At 42.4% G+C, this 6836-nt stretch overlaps 1 protein-coding gene across 2 annotated transcripts in view; it reads left to right on the top strand.

Moving 5' to 3' along the window:
- The first annotated feature begins 151 nt into the window (after window positions 1–151).
- The window catches only part of AZIN1 (antizyme inhibitor 1), a 33367-nt gene continuing 26682 nt past the window's right edge, over window positions 152–6836 (top strand). For both annotated transcript variants that reach the window (XM_044668704.1, XM_044668690.1), the window contains exon 1: window positions 152–515. The gene's annotated coding sequence lies outside the window, so the exon portion shown is untranslated. The remainder of the gene's footprint in view (window positions 516–6836) is intronic.

Here is a 6836-nt window from a genome sequence, read left to right as displayed (position 1 = left end):
CCTCCCTTTTCTTTTCCCGAGTGGCCAGTCCCCGCCCCGCTCGAACAGTGGCCCGGCCGGCTGTGACGTTGACAAGCCCCGCCTCCTCCCGCCCCCCCATATAAATACGGGCGCTTCGGGCGCTGCCTTCCCACACTCGCTTGCTCTTCGTCCCGGCTAGCTTCCCCCATCTTTTTGCGTCGTCGCCTTTTTCCTTCTTCCTTCCCTCAGTCCCTCCCTTTCTCGCTCTGTCGCTCTTCTCTTTTGGGAACCTGCCTATCATCCCAAATCCCACCCGCCCCCTCCTCGTTTTGGGAGTTTTTTTTTTTAATTAGCGTTTATTTTTTTCTCCTCGGCCGCCGTCGCCACTGCTGCATAGCTGGTGTCGGTGCCGCGCTTTTCCCCCCCACGTCCTCCCCGCAGCCTATGGCCCAGGCCGCCTCGGGTATTTCTGCTCTAGGTAACCACATCCCTCTTTAAAAATTCCGCCTAAAAAGAGAAGACGCTTTACCCGACTCTTTGGGCCGTTATCTCACGTGAGTACCGACCCCTGAGGGGGCGCGTGGCGGCGGCGCTGCGCGGCATGCGGGGCGGCGCGAGGTGGCTGGCGGGGGCGGCGGGCGGTGCCGGAGGAGAGTTGGGGGCGGGGGAATTGGAGGCCGGCGGCGGGCAGCTCTGCCTGGGGTGCTTGGGCTGGCTGGGGGTGGGGTGGGGTGGGTAGCGCGCTCTCCTCACTCCGGGCAGCCTACCCCGCTGTCCCCGGAGCACCCTGCCGGGCTCGTCGCCTCTAACATGGCGGCCGCGGGTGCGTGGTGGCGGGTGTCTGGGCCACCCGGCAGCCCCGCGCTGGCTGCGACTGGTGTGGAAGGGATGCGGGCGAGGCCAGAGCTCGAGTTTCTCTCTCGGACCTCCTTAAGGAACCGGCGCTGCTTCCTCTTCCTCCCCAGGCCAGGCCAGGCTTTCCCCCACCAGCCACTGGTAGTGTGTGGAGGGGGGGGTGTCTCGCCGCCGGGGGTCGTCGTCTCCTCCCTTCCCCCCCCTTCCCGTCCCTCTCCCGTGGTGCATTGCTGTTTCCGGGGAGGGGGCCTCTGAGTTGGTACAGCCAAAGAGGGTCTGGGCTCATTTCCCTCCGGTGCTGGGTGACTTGGGAGACAGCCCTCCCCCCCGAGGAGGAAAGGCAGAGGTGGGGAGAGCCGGGAGATGGACTAAGGAGGAGACAGACTTCCCAGCCTGGCCAGACATCTGGGAGTTCGGAGCCTGATAGAGTGGAGCCGGCCTCCGCGTCGGTTGGCGTGGCTGCCTCTGTAGGGGGTTTCGGTTATGAATGGAGCAGGGGCGGATCCTCACGCCAGGCCTCTAGTGACAGCTTCCCAGAGTTCCCGGGGTGGATCCCAGCTGCGGAGTAGATGTACCCTTTAGTTGGAAGAAGGTTGACCGAATTTGGGCCAACCGCGGGTCCTGGCCCCGGGGAACCCCCAGTGTCAGCCCCTTCTGGAAGACTCGAGGGCTGCCGCCCCGCCCCCTGCGGCGCTCACATTGGGCGGAGGCGCCGTCACTCACTCGAGTCACCTCTTGGAAAGTAAGGATTAGTCACTTCTCTACCTTGCTCTTTTTCTTTTTTTGTGGAAGGAAGACAGTAGAGTTGAAGAGTGTAGATTTGGGTCAGTTAATCCTCTCCACCTTCAAAAAAGTGGTATATACTGTTTGTGCAAATAAAAAAAATGTTGGGTTTTTTTTTTTTGTTTGTTTGTTTTGCTTCAAAAATACTTAAGCTTGTTGGTCAGGGAAGCTGACTATGTCCGTTGCACTGGTCTGACCCATGACAGTTGGATTCAAACTGAATCTGCTTCAGGTGGTCAATTGAAGGTATTTAAATCAGAAAACCCACTAGTGAGCTCTTCGAGTTAGATGAAGTTTGAAGACTGGGGAGAATGTTGGCAGGGTTTTAACTACCCTGGACACCAGCATCCAGATACCCACCCCCCAAACAACCTGCTCAGAAAAATCCTTGCCCAGAAGAAAAACCCTTGTCCTTATTTGAGAAACATCGATGCCTGTTTAAGGAGTTAAGGAGCTTTCAACTGTACTTAAATAAGCAGCTCTTCTTTCTTTTTTTTTCAGACTTGTTCCCATGTCTGTCTTGTGTGTTGTGTTGTGTGGAAAGGTTAAAATTGTGGGTATTCTTTTTCTTTTTAAAGAATAGCATTAACATTTATTAGCTTACTCCATTACTCCATTTCTATATCCACCCAATGTGGGGGGCAGTGTCCAAAATTTCTCTTTCCAGTTTTACACTTAACCTTTGGGAAAGAACCTAAGAGGAATTTCCTCCCCGTGCAGTATTGAAGTATTTTAGCGGGGTTTTTTGTTTGAATCAACTGTGGGTGGTAAGGGAGGAGGGGGAGGAGGAGGGGTTTGTTCCGGTCTGGACCGCTCCAATCTAGTTCTCTTCTTCCTGTCACTATGTGAACAATGCTGCTGCTTAGTCCTTGGAACCCTTAGTCCTGCCTAAGTTGTGGTGGCCTCTTCACTATCACATTTGCAATATAGATGGCATCTAACCTGCAGGACGTTCATTTCCCTGGCACCTTCAATTACTCTCCTAAGTGGGCATAAGCAAGGAGAGAGCAGGTCTTTGGCTGTCTTATTAAACAAATAAAAAAGTGATGCTGGTGAATGTTGCCTATAACATCTTTTTCACTTAAGGAAAATAGTGATTTTTTGTAAAACCTTAATATGAAAAGCTTAGCTCTTTGGGAAAACCTGTTTTGAGGTGATGAGCAAGTAAGAACTGCAGTGTTAAAGGGAAGCAAACAAAGCTGTTGACAGCAGCTTTGTTGCAGTGTGGAGAATACTTAACTTGCCTGTGTGTATTATGCATCCCTTTTCTCTGAGGTAGTAAAATCTGGCTGCTTATGTAGCAAAGCTTTGTATTTAAGGATGCTGACAGGGCAAGTATGGAGATGGAAACGAAGTGGGTGCTTGCACAAAGTGAAGTAGTAATAGTGACTTGGATTTTCATACTGATGCAGTTAATTTGCTATTAAAGATCAAAGCAACACTGTATTTTCAGCTACCCTTAACATATGGTGATTGGTTGATTTGTTTTTAATCAATTGCAATAATGACTTAGCTTAAATATAGTTAGTTTTTCCCAGCTAATAGATAAATGGGGACATAGATACTTTAAAAATCTTATGGGGGTTTGGAAATTGCTACTGCTAAAATACTGCTTTTGAAGTTTTAAAAGCATCTTGCTTTTTAAAAGTATCAATGAAAATAGTTAAATTATTTTCCTTGTAGTAACCCTGTTCTGGTAGGAAAAAGAATTGTGAGCTCAAGTAACAAATATTTTAATTATTGATTAGAATATTTGTACTTGGTACAAGACCCACTAATTAAAATGTTCTCTAGGAGCTTCTCAAAGGATTAAAAATGGAAGCAAGTAGAAACAGTATGATGAATTGTGTTTCAAGAATTTGCAGTTGTGTAACTGACCAGTGGTATTATGATTAGAATATTTTCCCAGTTTTAATATGATGTAATACACAATATATTTTATTTCTTAAATTGCCAACTAGATCCAAGCACTGTTAAGTGCTTAATATTGAAGTTGAAAACCATATAGCACCTAATTTCTTTTATTGTCTTATAGATATTCTTAAGTTAAAAGGCTACTGTTTTATAAGGAAATGCTACTATATAACAGTTAACATGACTACTCTCTTCTAAGGAACATAAATGGCAGTGATTTCTGAGGGAAGTGTTTTTAAATAGATGTTTGTTGGGTTGTCTCAAGAAGTTCTGTAGAAAAGGATTACTGTAAGTGGGATGAAATTAAGCAGTGTCTTCTCAATAAAGTTAGGTTAAAGTTAACTAAGTAAGCCATTGGTTTCTAAAAATCCTTATATTCTGGGTGGTTACTTAACATTGTTACTGTTTGTTAAAAATAGAATGGAATGTGGTTTCTCAAAGGGTTTGTGAGTTACTGTCCCTTGCTCATTTTGTAAACTGAGTGTGAACAATGCTTTAAGAAAAGGATGAGATATGAACCTTTTTTAACCAACTTTTAACATATCTCAGTTAAGTAGCATGTCATTTGTTGCCACGTTTCCATATCCCATTCTTGTCTTTCTTGGCATATTACCCTAAACATAAAATAATAATGTTGAAGCTAAAAAAGGTTAATTGATTTTTTTCCAAGGTCTCCAAATCATCAGATCAATGCTGCTTCCTCTTAACTAAGATCCCTTTCTGGTAGAGGCTCTCTAGGGCCCATTTCCCATTGTTATTTCTTAACCCTTGGGGCATTCCTTGATCTTCTTGGACTTAAAGATCTCGAGATAGATATGTCTTGGAGAGATCTTTAAGAGCCCTTTCCTTTTTCTTTCCCCCTTTCCTTTTATTTTAGAGCATTGGTATCAAACTCAGTAAGAAAGGAGGGGCTACTAAGTAAGTAGTATTTATGGATCCTTGTGGATTAAATATTGACTTAATTTTTAAATAGAATTTTATATATAATGTTGCCTAATTATATTTTAATCTGGTTTGGGCTACATTCCGGAGTATTGTGTGTATCCTGTGGGCCACAGGTTTTAGAGGATTGCTGCCTAATTCTCTGGGTTACATTGTGGATTTTAGTCACAGCTTTTTTATTGTCATGAATTTGATTGTATGAATAACAAAGAACTGTTTCTTTGTTATTCATAACTCATCTCCTTCCAGAATTTTTATTGTAACTAAATGGGAGGTTGTCATTCTTTTCAAACTAAATTGGAGTTATTGACCTCTAAAATATTCAAAGATTGAGGTGAAGCTAGTCTAAAATTCAACCTATTTTTTAGAGTAGTGATTATTTGTGCAACAATCCTGAAAATTTCCATCAGTTATTCAGATTCTTTTTAACTGAATGAAATTGACATAAAACATGCTATACTTTTTCACTATTATAATCTAACCATCAGACTTTGAACAAAGGTGCACTTTGATCAGGTAAGGTAATAACTACTAATTTATATCTGTAATTACCTAGAAACTTCAGCAATGAAGAGACTGTCTTAAGCCTTTTATCTGAGGTACATAACCATGATCAATTTTCAGTTTATTTTAAAAATAGGGGCAATAATTCTATTGACCTTTATATTACATTATAAATTATGACATAGTGTTTCCTAGATTGTGTAAGACAAACCTTGACTATTGAACCTTATCACGGGATTGTTGCAAAGATTAAATGAAATTATTTTAAATGGATGGGAATATAATATAATCAAACAATTTATTGGCATCTTGTGTGTACTGGGCCTTAGAGGGCATTCCCTGTACTCAAGGAGTTTGCTTTAATGGAAGTTAAGTTTCTTGAGGTCAGGAACTATTTCCTACAAAAGGAAAATAGTTTTTGTATCCACTACCCCTATCACAATACCTGACATTTAATGGCTGTAGAGTTGAAACTGTCAATACTATATTGATACTAAAGAAAGTTTCAACATATAAACTTAATAAAAATTTTAAATCCATACTTTGACCTACAAGGAATAAATTGATATTAAGTGTCTGCTATGTACCAGGCACTGGGCTAAGTGCTGGAGATGCAAAGAAAGGCAAAAGATAGTTCACAATCTAAATAAAAGCATCCTATAAAGAACTATGTAGAGGACAAATTAGAGATAATCAACAGAGAAGGCATTTAGAATTAAGGGGGAATAGGAAAAACTGCTTATAGAAAGTGGGATTTTTAACTGGGTTTAAAGGAAGCCCAGGTGGAAGGGAAAGCGTTCCTAGGCATGAAGAAAAGTCAGTGAAAATATTCCCCTTGAGTTGAGAGATGGCATGTCTTGTTCCAGGAACAAAAAGGAAGATCAGCCTCACTGGATCAGAGTATGTGGAGGAAGGGGTACATTGGACTGGAAGGGGGCAAGTTTGTGAAGGCCTTTGAAGACAAAACAGGAGTTGGAATTAGGAGGGTGTTTTATCTAACTTGTTCTTTTAAGGAAAATTCTGTTGGCATCTGAGTGGAGCATAGATTGAAGTTGAGAGACACTTAAGGCAGACCAGCCAACTAGCAGTCTCTTCAAATAGTCTTGAGTGTGAAGAGAGCATATGTGGGTGGTAGCAATGTCAGGAGAGAAGAGAGCATATATTATATGAGAGATGTTATGAAGGCAAACATTGGCAACTTTAAATATAGGTCATGAGAATAAGGAGTCAAAGATGTCACTTTGCAAACCTAGGAAACTGGGAGGATAGTGGAACCCTAAACCATAATAGGGCAGGTAGGAAAAGGAGAGAATTTTGTGGCGGGTGGGGAGATGATGAATTGAGTTTGAAGTGTCTACAGGACATTCAAATTGAAATGTTCAGTAAAGTATATTTGAGGTTCCCAGAGAAGTTAGAGCTAAATAAAGTAGATTTGAGATCATTGAATCCTTGTTTGTTGATGAGATCACCAAGTGAAATCTCCTAGAGGAGGGAGAAGAGAAGACCAGAGTCTGAGCCTGAGGGACCTAACTTCTGGAAGATCTAGCATAGGAAGCTTAGGAATGGTTATAACTGTAGGAGAACCAGATGAGAATGGGGTTCTGAAAACTAAAGACAAGAGTACCATGGAAGATTGTGTTATGGATTATAGTACCGTGGAAGATTGTGTTATGGATTATAGACTAATTAACTTTTTTGTAAATGACTTATCGTTACAAGGGGAGTTGTAGCACTGCTTAATTAATTTCACAGTAATAAGCATAATGAACAAGTTTTCCTGATAAATATACTTATCCTTTTTTTATCTAGTTGATCACCATAAGTTCCTTCCTGTTCTGAATTCTGTTTTATCATTTAGAGAAAAGTCATGTGCGGTA

The sequence above is a fragment of the Gracilinanus agilis genome, chromosome 1, assembly GCF_016433145.1.
Source record: "Gracilinanus agilis isolate LMUSP501 chromosome 1, AgileGrace, whole genome shotgun sequence".
NCBI lineage: Eukaryota > Metazoa > Chordata > Mammalia > Didelphimorphia > Didelphidae > Gracilinanus > Gracilinanus agilis.
This window is presented reverse-complemented; position numbering and strand designations above follow the sequence as displayed.